Source organism: Lepidochelys olivacea, assembly GCF_965140295.1.
Source record: "Lepidochelys olivacea isolate rLepOli2 genome assembly, chromosome: 6".
NCBI lineage: Eukaryota > Metazoa > Chordata > Testudines > Cheloniidae > Lepidochelys > Lepidochelys olivacea.
Window position 1 is genome coordinate 4333780 of NC_140416.1, and position 12260 is coordinate 4346039.

Sequence of the window (12260 nt, forward strand, 5' to 3'; positions counted from 1 at the left end):
TTTGAGCAACACCTCTATATCTGCTGGATATCTAGGCAGAGTAGGTGAGTTCATGTAAATACAATTTCCTCCTAAAGTCTCTCCCGCTCCCAGCTAGCTGTCATGGGAGAACTCATTCGGACCCTGTTTACATAGTTATGTTAGGAAGAAGCTTCTCCTCTAAAAACGTTTCTCTACAATTTCCATTAGATGGTTTCTTGCACCTCCCACTGAGACATTTTGTAATGGCCACTGTCAGAGACAGGATGGATCACTGGTTTGATCCAGTACAGCAGGGAGATGAGATACCGAGCTAGATGGCCTGTAGGTCTGATCCAATACAGCAAGCATGTGGGATACTAGGCTATATGGGTGATTGGTCTGATCCAGTACTGCAGAGAGGTGGGGATACCAGGCTAGATGGGCTGTTATTCTGGTTCAGCAAGGACACAGGGAAACAAGGACTATCAGTTTGCTTTGGTATGGCTGTTCCTGTGCAGCAGCCTTGCACTAACTGGAAGATGTGACCTGCAATTGATTTTTTTTTCGTTTTCAATTTAAAAAACGGTACAGGCTGTCAGATTGGTTCATATTCCGTTTTTTAAAATTAAGGGTTTTGTTTTGTTGAAGTGCATCCTATTTAAATAGACTCTTGGCATGTCTATTATTTCATGTAAAATGCTTCCTTTAGGCTCTTCAGCGCCTGCTCTTTCATTATATTTTTCCAGTCTCCTGGAAGTTCTGCTGCTTTAGCACCATACGTTCTAGCTAACTGGTCATTGAATGATTTGAAAACAAATTTCCGGAAATCAGAAGCATCAATGCTGGGATCAGGCTGAATGCGCCAGTCTGGGTAGTAATGGCGGTAATCTTTGTAGGGATGAAATTTCCCATCTGCGGCTGCAGTTCGGAATTCACGATTGGAAACCACATCAGAGGAGCATATGGAATGCTCAAGCTTTTGTGAATCACAATCCCTGAAGTTCCCTAACCCTTTGGGTCGATGGACTGATACAAAATGCTCTTTATAGTCAGTGCCTCCTGCTTCACAGGGGGCTTCACAGAACGGACACTGCTTCCCACAGCCAAACACTCGCTTGAAGATCTCATCCTGGCGTTTCACTGGCAGGCTGGAGAGTTTGGTCTCAAGTTCCAAATGATTAAACTGGGTTAAGATTTGTTGTTCCAGCTCCAGAAGGAAGATTTCAATGTTACCAGAAAGCTGCTCAATTTTTGCTGTGTTTTTAAACTGTACTCCAACTAAGTTATTGCTGGAAATGGCCAGGTCCTGCGGCAGCTCTTTGCAAAAGCTGTCTAAAAAGGCAGAATCTGTGTTATTGTTTTTATTTATGGAGTTTTTCAGAACTCCCTTGATTTTATTTATTATTCTGGATAGAATCCCTTTCTCCAAATCTCTCAAACTTGCCTTCCCTCCATAGTGGTCTATCAGACATCTCTGTATCCAGGATTTGACAAACTCTTCATAGTTATTCATGTATTTCACATAGTTGTCAAAGTTCATCTCTTCCAGCAGCTTCTTTAGCAAAAAGAACTGAAAGAAGCTTCGGCTGGTGTATTCAAGGGCCTGTTCACTGCTGAGAATATTGTCAACTATTTCTAGTCCGAGCCTTTTGTTGACATAACCCACCAGGGCAGGTTTGAGACACTGATCACAGAAATTCCTCACCCTTGTTCGGCTTTCTTTCTTTTCCAAATAGAGATCAGTAAATATGGAGAAATAATGAGGTTTCAGCTTCTCCAGACGTTGCTGAGGATCGTTTTCTTTGATAAAATCTTCATGCATCTTCTGAAATGCCCAAGCTGCTTCCCCCAAACGTGAAGCTTCAGGTCAACTTCAAACAAAGGAGAAGTGTGAAGTTTCTCAATCTCCTCCTCTTTTAACCTCTCATTAACCATATGCAGCAGTTCTCCACAATAGGTTTCATCATAGTCTGTTTTGGATTTAACTTTTTCTTCAATGTATTTCTTGCATTCAGTCATTAAAGATAGAGCAAGCTCTTCAGTTTTACAGTAACATTCCTGTGAGAAGTATTCTACAACTGCTCTGGTCCATTTTAGGTTTAAGTATTCCTTCTTCATTGTGAAAGACTTCATTCTATAATCCAGCAGGCTTTTTGCATGTTGCAGTATCTGTCTGACAGCAGCCCCTCTGTGCTTCAGATCCTTTCTCAGCTGGAGATCCATATCTTGAACAACTTGACGTTTCTGTAAAGTACAGAGCGTTAACTCTGACAAGGTTTCTCGCCACATCGTTTCAAATTCTTTCTTCAGTTTCTCATGGTCTAGTTTATCTTCTCTGTTTCGGCATTCAGCCAAGAGTCCCCTTCAATTTTCTGCTTGTACCCAGACTGGGTATTGTCTATCTTGTGCTGTCCTCTTCGTATTCGAATTGCTTCCTCACAGTTACTGGTTGAATAATTTTCAAGTTCTCTTTTGAGGCTATTTGCGCTCCTTTTGAAATCTTCTCTGTACTTTTCTATCAGGTTCAAATTTGGAGCTTCACCTTTAAAATACTGTTCTCAGTTATTCAAGAGCTTCTGTTCTCCCTGCTGTAGTTTCCCTTGTGCTTCCATTTTTAAGCTGTGAAAGAGATCACCCTCTAGTGTCTCTGGCAGCTGATTCTAGATAAAAGTTTCTTTTTCAGATATCCAGAGATACATCTCCTTGCGGAAACCCCATTGCCATTCAGAATACTTCACAGACAGCAGGTTATAGGCTTCAGCTACAAGGCTGTTTCTAAAGCTAAAGATGAAGTTCTCATGTTTCACTGACTTCCACAAGCTCTTCAACCATAAAATAAAATCAGGAATATCCTTTCCAGCTCTTTTCCGTGAACGGTTCTCTATGAATTCAAACAGGTATTTCTTTAGCTCACACACACTCTCACTGTATCCAGTGTTTACGGGAGCCATGGGAGGGACTTCATGCCACAAGCCAGGCATGTACCAATTGTGTTTTTCTGGGTCATACTCCATAATATCAGAAAATGTCATTTCCCTGCTTTGCTTTTCCATCCTTGCTGCAGCTTTGGTCATTTCATTCAGCTGCTCCAGGAGGTGTTTTCTGTCCCTCATATTTTGAACATGAGCAGACACATCACTGACGTTCTGGTGCACAAACTGGCAGTTTGGCTGTTCTCTGTTCTGAGAAATGCATGGACCACAATTTGCAGAACATCCTTCATTTCTGTGGCATTCTCCATGGCCATGTTAACGATGGTGATGTCACTCAGTCCAATCACCAGGGTGGCCAGCTCATTGTCATGTTGATAACTGTCTTCCAGTGCTGTTAGTTCAGGGGCCTTCAGACCTTCAGCATCTATCACCAGGATGAAATCACAGCCAAGCAGCTCCTGAACAGCTTCTGTAACTTTAATGAGCGTCGTGAAGGCTCCTTGCACACATCGACCACTACTCACTGCAAACTGCAGGCCGAACATGGTGTTGAGAAGGATGGATTTCCCAGTGCTCTGCACTCTCAGCACTGTTACAACCACCATTCTGGATCTATCCCCTAGTCTGATATGGAGATGAGTTAGAACCTCTACTACCCAGTTCATGGGGATGTTGGAGGCATCTCCATCGATCAGCTCCACAGGAAACCCTTCCAGCAGCAGGTCAGCTGCTATGCCTGGGAGACGGGTGAAATGTCTTTGGCTTTCTTCCATTTTCCCTTCTTTAACCATTGAGCATTCAGCTTCATAGAACTGCCCCAACTCATGCATGAAATGCTCCACCCCCAAGGAACTATCAGATATTAATTTATCTAATTCCTCCAGCTGTTTTCGGTCCACTCCTGGAGTTTCACATTTCTCTTTATAGTCTGCCCGCATTTTAGAAAGATTCGCCCTCGCAATATTATCCAGGCTAAATTTCATCCATTTCAGAAAGTAATGTTTCTCCACTGGCTTCAACTGTCCTATTCCCTTGATGAACTTAGTCAAACCATTAGTACGGTCACACTGATTCCGCTGTCTACGTATCTCTAACCATTTCTGTTTCAGCTCAGATTTATACTTTTCAGTGGCCATGACCCCTTGCCTTTTCATTCGGCTCATCTCTTCTTCCACTTTAGCCAAGTTTTTCCATCGGTCTCCTTGCAGGCTCAGCATTCCCCTTTTGTATTTTGCCCCATCTCTTATTTCTGAAGTGATTTCTTCAGTATATTTGCTCGCACATTGACACGCCTGACAGTCCTCATCCAACAGGATTCCTAGGTCATGTGCCGTCACAGCCATGGCTTCCAAACTCACTGTCTTCGGAGATGAATTCACTATGGTTCCTATGGTGGACTGCACCTTTTTCACAAATCCTGCATTATTCATGGTATGATCTTTCACCAGTAGCTGTGATTTGCTCAGCTTCAACACTGAGGACCGCTTATTAAGGAATCCCAGAGTTTCTTTGGGTTTCTTATTCTTGCAGTTGAGGATGAAGTAATATTTAGAGCTGGATTCTTTCCGAGATGATATCAGTGCCTATTCTCTCTCACCGATGCTCTCGGTAACTATGAACACTGTGAAGGAGACCTCTGTTAAAAAGCTAAACTGTAGCCAGTGGGACTCAATGTCTCCATGCAGATTTGTAACTGCAATGGGTTCTGGGAAAAGATGAGAATTTTCCGTCCCCCCAGGGAAATACCAGGAAATCTCAACCAGCCCATCTGCGATTTTCTGAAGGAAGTTCCCAGACTCCATGTCCCGCACTGATAAAGAAATCGTGGTGCTGCTGGGAGGGGCCGAGAACCTCATTGAGGAGGTGGGACTTGGAGAAGCTGTAGCTCCCCATCCACACAAAAGAAATGGTTGGCATTGACGTGAGCACCAGGCTCTCCTCTCTGAACCCTCTGCTCTCTGCCAGGGAGTGCGGCCTCCACTTCCGCACAATGTCCCTCATGGCCCACAGTATTAGGGTGCACTTGGGGGTGTCAAGGGTGAGTAGCAGCAGAGGAAGGGCAAACTGGCACATGGACATTTTGGACAGGATCTCCTGCTTTAGGAACCTGTCTGAGCAAAGCAGAACAGCACAAAGAACATCAAGAGGTTGCAGAGAAATTTTCATCTCAGTGTCACTAAAACAGAAAGTGCCATCAATATGCAGTTTCTCCTCATAATCACCCATTTCTTCTGCAGGAGCCTTGTGCCCAATGCTTGTATTTCTGGCCGTCCCATTCAGAGCCATGACCTTCCTCAGGAAATGCCAAGGTAAATCACCTAATGCCTCTGGAATCTTGTTCTTGATGTTTTCTGGGCAGATCTCCAGGACATCCCTCAGCCTGATCTTGATGCTTCTGTGCTTCTCCAGATTTAATCTGGACAGAACATCTTGAAATGCTTTACTTCTTTCTGCAGAAGGAAGTTAAAACAAACCAAAATTTCAGAGTAGAAAATGGTGACTTTATATACAGTTTACTCATTCCATAGACAGCCTGATGTTTGTAATTTAAAGAAAAGCAGTACCCAGTAAGTAACAGATGACTTATACATCCTGGGTTCAATTCTTCTCTTACTTATATTGATATAACAAAAATGAAGCCAATGGGATTACTTCTATACAAATAAAACATAGTTCTGGCCCACTTTGAACTCCGCTAATGCGAGGTTGGTTTGCATTTTTTGATCCCAATCCTTATCCTCAGTGCAGTGCAAAGTCCACTTTAAAATGGCTTAAGTGGCCAACTGAAAATTTCCTAGGAAATCTTCCTGTATAACCAGATCTATGACATCACAGCTCACAGCTACTGGAGGAGGGGGCATAGACTCAGGACCCTGTCTCTGTGGTGATCCCAGAAGCTGGAATGATCCCTTGGCTGCTCTAAGCTGCTGCTCAGGATCAGACTGGTGCCTGGCAGTCTGAGGATCAGGTGGCTGTGATGGTAGCCTTCACCCCTCACCCTGAGCTGTGCTGGGCATCAATGGCTCATCCGGAGGATCTGACCCTTTATTTCCCTTTCAGCAGTCAGTGCAGATTACACCTTCTGGGAAGACTTATTTTTGATTTTCTTCATATCTTCCTCCATCTCTTTGCTGGGACATGTCTTTTACAGGTGTAGCTAACAGCACTGTGGCTTTGCTTACCTCCCAGCGACCAAATCAGTCCCTTCACTCACGCTACTTTCTCTGTCCTTTTGGGGAGCTGTGAGGACTGTCATTACTTACAAAGCAAATTTACCCACATTGCAACATGGGGAGCTAATGCGAAGACACCTCCAGGCCAGTCCTGGTACGGTAATGTCTCCAGTGCAGTGTAAGGGTATTTGGACCTGATAAACAATTAACCCATTTATTATGTGTTATAGAGACATTATTAAGGTCACAAGAGCAAACTATTCCGCTGCACAGGAAAGATAGGAAGAGTGGCAAGAGACCACCCTGGCTTAACCAGGAGATCTTCCATGATCTAAAAATAAAAAAAAAGAGTCCTACAAAAAGTGGAAACTAGGTCAGATGACAAAGGACGAATACAAACAAACAACACAAGTATGTAGGGGCAAAATTAGAAAGGCCAAGGCACAAAAGGAAATCAAACAAGCTGGAGACATAAAGGGTAACAAGAAAACATTCTACAAATACATTAGAAGCAAGAGGAAGACAAAGGACAAAGTAGGCCCATTACTCAATGAAGACAAAAAAGCAATAACAGAAAATGTGCAGCAAGGGAAGTTTAGATAGGAAATTTTTCCTAATGTCCGAACTGTCAGGGTGGTTAAGCACTGGAATAAATTGCATAGGGAGGTTGTGGAATCTCCATCATTGGAGATTTTTAAGAGCAGGTTAGACAAACACCTGTCTGGGGTGGTCTAGATGGTGCTTGGTCCTGCCATGAGGGCAGGGGACTGGGCTTGATGACCTCTCGAGGTCCCTTCCAGTCCTATGATTCTGTAATGAAGCACCAGCTCTGCTTTAGTTTAGGTTGAGAAGCCCTTTCTACTTAAATGTTATTTCTTCTTCGTGCTGTAAGATCTCTATGCTTACTTGGACTGACTTGAAATTTGTTGTCTCATGGGGGAACAGGATAGGGTTAGTGACCCAAATTTCAGGGTCATTTGAGCAAGGAGTTCCCTAGACACAGCTCCTCAAAAACACAGCATTTTGCAAAATCAGCAGTCTTATAATGGAGGGGATTGTGCACCACTGAGCTCAACATCCCCTACTTGATCTCAGTCACTCAGCATTTATTTCAGCCAGTGTGTGGCACTGACTGCCCGTTTGAGGAAGCAATACTGAAAACATCTATTAAAGGAAACATTTGGCTTTCTAGAACACTGCGTGCAAACACTCATGAGCCAAAGAGATTGAAACGTGCATGTGCTGTAAGCCTGGCAAGAGTCTTTCCAGACAGTCCACTCTCACAGTAGCTGGATGGCTCAAGTACATTTGAGCCCTACTCTACTCCACAGTATTAACAACCTTCCTCAGAATACCATCCTTGCCGCCATGGATGTCACTTTCCTATACACCAATATCCCTCACAATGACAGGATAGCTGCCTGCCCCAAATATTTAAAAGACAATGGACAACCATCAATTATCCATCCCAAACACATAGCCAAACTCATCCAGTTCATCCTCGCCTGTCATAGATTTACCTTCAACAATAAACATTTTGTCCAAAGCATGAGAACAGCCAGGGGTACTAGGATGGCTCCCCAATATGCTAACCTCTTCATGGGTCATCCTGAAGAAGAATTTCTGGAGAAGTGCATCATGAAACTAGTGATATACCTGAGAAATTTTCATCCTATGGGAAGACAGCTTAAACTCCCTCAGACTTCCACCACAACTTCAACAACCACCACCCATCCATTAAACTCTCTCTGGAGCTTTCCCACAACTTCTGGACACCACAATCAGCTTCAGCAATGGAACCCTACAGACAACCATATACAAGAAACCCATGAATCACCACACCTACCTTCATAGATCTAGTAACCTCCCCAACCATACCAAGAAATATGTTATTGACAGCCAGGCACTCAGATACCACAGAATGTGCTCTGAGGAGAAAGTAAGTGATATATACTTTAATGAAGGGATAGCCTATTTTTGTCAAGGTCCAAATTTCTTGGTCAAGGTATAGTCAAGGTCCAGACTCCAAGAAAAAAATGTTTAAAAAACCATAATGATAATAAACAAATAAAAACATTGTGGGGTCCATTCAAAAGCATCTCAGAGTCTGGATTTGGCCCATGGTCCGCCTATTGACTATCCCTGGCTTAACACACTTGTTGTCGATATTGTCTAGGTAGGAGACAGAGTTTCCTTGAAAAGGTGACCAATAATTTAAATCTGATTGAATATCAGATGAGGAGTGAGCAGAGGGATTCAAAGAGGAAAGTGATGGGTTCAAATCAACAGGTAGAGAACATGCTTTTAGCAGCTCAACCTCAATACATTATTTCTTTAAAAAAATGCTTATGGATACACTGGACACAGAAATATTTTGGATTGCTTTTTCCTAAAATTGGCATTTCTGAATTGTTTGGGATATATACTCAATGTGTGTCCACCTCAGATACCCATCCTACCTGACCTTCAATGAAATTGAGGAGTTCAACATTAAAAATTAAACATTGTTTTAAAACTAAGTATTTTAAATACTTGTGGCACCTTAGAGACTAACAAATTTATTTATATGCTCAAATAAATTTGTTAGTCTCTAAGGTGCCACAAGTCCTCCTTTTCTTTTTGAGAATACAGACTAACACGGCTGCTACTCTGAAACCTATTTTACATACATTATTCTTCCTCTATAATGTGGTCATGGCCTTTCCAGTGTGCAGTAAATCAGTTACTGAAATTGCGAACTGATGGTAGTTGGCTTATTTAGGCACATTATGGTGCCTTTCCTCAGTCCTCAAGTCCATGCAGTTCCATCCCCCCTCTTGAGTCACATGAGCTTGGGGAGGAGAGAAACTACGGAGACAACCCAGAAACTCAGCTGAGGGGGACTGGGGCATGCAGCTCTAATGAGGACCTGCAGATTCGGATGGTGTCATCAATCACACGTTCATAGAATCATAGAATATCAGGGTTGGAAGGGACCTCAGGAGGTCATCTAGTCCAACCCCCTGCTCAAAGCAGGACCAATCCCCAATTAAATCATCCCAGCCAGGGCTTTGTCAAGCCTGACCGTGAAAACTTCTAAGGAAGGAGATTCCACCACCGCCAAAGGGAACACATTCCAGTGTTTCACCACCCTCTGAATGAAAAAGTTTTTCCTAATATCCAACCTAAACCTCCCCCACTGCAACTTGAGACCATTACTCCTTGTCCTGTCCTCTTCTACCACTGAGAATAGTCTAGAAGCATCCTCTCTGGAACCACCTCTCAGGTAGTTGAAAGCAGCTATCAAATCCCCCCTCATTCTTCTCTTCTGCAGACTAAACAATCCCAGTTCCCTCAGCCTCTCCTCATAAGTCATGTGTTCCAGACTCCTAATCATTTTTGTTGCCCTTCGCTGGACTCTCTCCAATTTATCCACATCCTTCTTGTAGTGTGGGGCCCAAAACTGGACACAGTACTCCAGATGAGGCCTCACCAATGTGGAATAGAGGGGGACGATTCACGTCCCTCGATCTGCTCGCTATGCCCCTACTTATACATCCCAAAATGCCACTGGCCTTCTTGGCAACAAGGGCACACTGTTGACTCATATCCAGCTTCTCGTCCACTGTCACCCTTAGGTCCTTTTCCGCAGAACTGCTGCCTAGCCATTCGGTCCCTAGTCTGTAGCTGTGCATTGGGTTTTTCCGTCCTAAGTGCAGGACCCTGCACTTATCCTTATTAAACCTCATCAGATTTCTTTTGGCCCAATCCTCTAATTTGTCTAGGTCCCTCTGTATCCTATCCCTGCCCTCCAGCATATCTACCACTCCTCCCAGTTTAGTATCATCCGCAAATTTGATGAGACTGCAATCCACACCATCCTCCAGATCATTTATGAAGATATTGAACAAAACCGGCCCCAGGACCGACCCCTGGGGCACTCCACTTGACACCGGCTGCCAACTAGACATGGAGCCATTGATCACTACCCGTTGAGCCCGACAATCTAGCCAACTTTCTACCCAACTTATAGTGCATTCATCCAGCCCATACTTCTTTAACTTGCTGACAAGAATACTGTGGGAGACCGTGTCAAAAGCTTTGCTAAAGTCAAGAAACAACAGATCCACTGCTTTCCCTTCATCCACAGAACCAGTAATCTCATCATAGAAGGCGATTAGATTAGTCAGGCATGACCTTCCCTTGGTGAATCCATGCTGACTGTTCCTGATCACTTTCCTCTCATGCAAGTGCTTCAGGATTGAATCTTTGAGGACCTGCTCCATGATTTTTCCGGGGACTGAGGTGAAAACCCGTTGTGGGTTTTTTATATATTTTCACTCTAGACATTAGTAGTATACAGCTCAATAGGATTCATCAATATATATATTTTTACAGGTTTCCACACCCTCTTTTGTCCTCCAGTTTCATATGTTGACACATACATATTTGGCACTGTTGACCATTTTTGAAGGAAAAAAAAGTATTTTTTCCTTTTCACAAGGCATATTTATTAGAGATGACTTGAAGAAGTCTTCTTCTGAAAGCAGTGAAATTGAGAAAGCCTTTACAAAATACATACACCACAGGAAGCTGAGTATTTTGTACATTGTGCAAAATGTGTTTTGCCAGGGGAAAAAAAGACAAATGATTATTTTAAATACAAAGTATATGGTTCTCTTTAAAACCATGGAGATAAACTGCAAGTTACCACCCAGGCATGGCAAACGTACCCTGGGAAAACACAATTCTTTTGGGAGGCTTTTGAGGATGCTATCAAAAAGCCCAGAAGTTTCTGCTGGTGGATTTAAATGTTTTAGCACCCGAAGCCTACAGGTTAAGAACAAGCATTTCTCCCCCAGACTGGCCCTATGTATACACCTTGAAAAAAACAGAAAAGTAGTAATTTTTTTAACAATCCTTAGCCATTTTAAAAAAAAGAGCATCCCCCTGATAAGCATGTCTAGCCATGTACACAGAAACCTAGCTCTTTTGAAACTCCTCATCAAAGCCAGACCGCATCAAAGGAAGGTTATTCTGTGCTCATCCTCTGACAACCTGGTAGTGGCCAGCTCTGAAATAGCACTCAACTCTGTAAAAGGAAAAGTCCCCCAGAAACCCTAACAAGTAAGCATGCTAAAAAGAAAATGGGGGATTAGTAAAACACTGAGCGATTACAAAAACCTGTTCCTCAAAAGAATAAAAGATGATTGTAAAACAGATCAGGGGTTTTATCAAACCTTTGTTGAGCTTTGCTGTCAGGCATTTTAAATAAAATGGTTGAAAAATTGTACCTCGTTCCTAGCCATCAGCTAGAACAAACACGCCTCTAGTGATGAAACATGCCTCTAGTGATGAAGAAAATATCAGAACCACAGCTCCTCACCAATTGGATTCAGAGATGAAAGACGTTCTTGAAAGATCCAGTTTATCAGACTCTGAAAAGGCTAAACTTTACGAGAGTGTCCTACAAAGGTATCTGGTATTGGCCAAGAAGGGTGAAGAAAAAAGACTAAAAGAAGTCTCTTTCTCCCAGAGTAAGAGGAGCAGGGGGCTGGGCCCATGGCAAAAAGGCGGAGGGTCATGGCCCCTTGGTTTCCCCATCTTCCAGCATCCCTGGCACCATGTGGTCATTTTCTGGCAGGGGCATGCCTATGGACAGAACTCTAAGGCTTTCAAGCCATGTGTAGGGCAGCTTGTGTTTGGAACAAAGGAAGCACAGGCTGCATGGCAAAAGACTATAAAAGGCAGCTGCATCTTCTCCATTTTGTCTTCAGTCCTGCTTCTTATCTCTGGGTGAACTTTGCTACAAAATGAAGCTCTGAACAAAGGACTGAATGACCCATCCTAGCTGGGGTTGTGTTCCAGAGGGACATTCAAGCCAGCAAACTCACAAGTACTGATAGGAGCCTGATATATGGACTTTCAAATCTTTGTATATATGTAACTGCTTTACCATTTAACATCTATCTTCTTGTTCTTTCTTTTTTCTTTATAATAAACCTGGCTGGCAGAGTGGTATTTTGGGTAGTATCCAAACCTATACTGGCCTGGTGACATGGCTGACCCTTTGGGGTCAGAAGAACATTTTGTATATGTGAGCAGAGTTTTTAGATAACTTCTCACTGTACTGGACGTAGGTGTTGATTGGAAGCCAGAGACTGGAATGCAATTAAGGGGCTGTGTGATTTCATTTTTGCTTCTTGATAACCAG

At 43.1% G+C, this 12260-nt stretch overlaps 1 pseudogene across 1 annotated transcript in view; it reads right to left on the reverse strand.

The window, feature by feature from the left end:
- Positions 1–643: 643 nt before the first annotated feature.
- LOC311522640 (up-regulator of cell proliferation pseudogene) overlaps positions 644–12260 on the reverse strand; it is a 28312-nt pseudogene continuing 16695 nt past the window's right edge. The window contains exon 3 of the transcript in view: positions 644–5344. The product of the transcript in view is annotated as an up-regulator of cell proliferation pseudogene (transcript). The remainder of the gene's footprint in view (positions 5345–12260) is intronic.